The 1,945-nt window shown below is 37.3% G+C and overlaps 1 non-coding gene across 1 annotated transcript; it reads left to right on the top strand.

The window, feature by feature from the left end:
- Positions 1-262: 262 nt before the first annotated feature.
- On the top strand, positions 263-336 carry Trnaw-cca. Its single transcript has one exon. It is a non-coding gene; the product is annotated as a tRNA-Trp (tRNA).
- Positions 337-1,945: the final 1,609 nt, after the last annotated feature.

The following is a 1,945-nucleotide window of genomic DNA, read 5'->3' as shown; positions in this document are numbered from 1 at the left end:
GCATGATGCAATGTGTTGATGAAGTCGAAGAAGATGTTGAGCTTTTCTTGTTTACTATTCAAAACTATCGTCTCAATAAAATTTTTGTATGAGAGAAAATAATACATCTTGCGCAGTTCCTCGTTTGTCTACATATAAATGTTATACAAATCGGTATTTCAATCTAAGGTAGTTGACTGAATCGCTAATACTAATTTAATATTATTCTAGACTTACTAGTTCACACACAAATCAATCAGGGGCTACATTTGCAGATTTTTATATCTCTGTGGCGCAACGGTAGCGCGTCTGACTCCAGATCAGAAGGCTGCGTGTTCGAATCACGTCGGGGTCATAATACTTTTTTCCCTTAAATTTTATTTGAAAGCGGTGAGTTGGTAGAAGCATTAACACGCCGGACAAAATGCTTAGCGGTATTTCGTCTGCCGCTACGTCCTGAGTTGAAATTCCGCCGAGGTCGGCTTTGCTTTTCATCATTTCGGGGTCGATAATTAAGTACAAGTTACGCACTGGGGTCGATGTAATCGACTTAATCAGTTTTTCTGCTCTTGTTTGTCCCCTCTATGTTTAGTCCCTTGTGGGCAATAAAGAAATAAGATTTTTATATCAGATCAAGCTTTTATTGTCTTCGCTCCGTCGGGGGTTGAGGAACTGTTTTTGGCCCTCTACCGACATTCTCGGCGACATTCTCCGATTGAAAATGTTACGGTTTATACCATTCTACATTTGAATACATATTATAAATATTATAACTGTAATATATACTTTTCTCAAATAAGTTATCTAAATTTTCTTTTGATATTACTAAAACTGATATGGCGTCTTTCCAGAAGAATCTCATGATATTTGGTCAACGGTTTAGCATTTGATGGAAATAAAACTCAAGAAGTCAAACACAGATTGCGTTCCTGCAAACCATTCTGGTAAAAAAAATTGAAAAAATGCTTACATTACAATTATCAAGTCACAAATATTGATTATCGCCTTATGAAGAACTAACGAGAAATTACTCAATTTGTATCATTTACTGACGAGAAATGTCAACTTTATATTCCTCCCCTGTCGGATTTTAAAATAGAAGGATATATTACCTAATATATGTTGGTAATATGTTTTTCTATGCTCATCATGATATTAGGGTATTCATTGCTGCGTTCTACACTGTTCGTGTGGATTTTCCAAATCATAAAAATAGTCAAGAAAGTAAGTTAACAGAATGAAGCAAATAAACTATTTCAAAATTTTGTCACAAGGCATACAATTTTCAGGAAGAAATTAAGTCAATTACATCAACTTCATGCACAACTGGTACTTATTTTATCGATCCTGAAATGACTAAAGACAAAATCGACCTCGACAGAATTTGAACTCAGAACGTAAGAGGGGCGAAATGTCGCTAAGCATTTTGCCCGACGTTCTAACGATTCTACAAGATCACCAGCACCTTTGAGGCGAGTGAGGAAAGTCGATTACATCGACGCCAGTTTTCAACTGGTTCCTATTATCGACCCCAAGAAGATGAAAAGCAAATTTGAAATAGAATTTGGACTCAGAACGTAAACAGGGGCGAAATACCGCTAAGCATTTTGCCCGAATGCTAACGATTCTGCCGGTTCGGCGCCTTAAGCAAGTATAAATATACTTCTACAGGGTATTACATATGCGTTGTCTAATTAAGGACGATCATGATAATAACCACGAAAAAGTCTATACTTATTATAATATTCCGATATATTATTTTTTTCTACTCTAGGCACAGGGCCCGAAATTTTCCGGGGAGAGGGCTAGTCGATTAGATATACCTCAGTTCGCACAGGTACTGAATTTATCGACCTAGGTAGGATGAAGGGCAAAGTCGACATCGGATTAACTTGAACACAGAACGAAAAGTCAGAGGAAATACCGCTAAGCATTTCGCCCGGCGTGCTAACGTTTCTGCCATCTC

Source organism: Octopus sinensis, linkage group LG6 (assembly GCF_006345805.1).
Source record: "Octopus sinensis linkage group LG6, ASM634580v1, whole genome shotgun sequence".
NCBI classification, from domain to species: Eukaryota; Metazoa; Mollusca; class Cephalopoda; order Octopoda; family Octopodidae; genus Octopus; species Octopus sinensis.
Note: the sequence above shows the minus strand (reverse complement) of the source record. Positions and strands in the feature narration are given on the sequence as shown.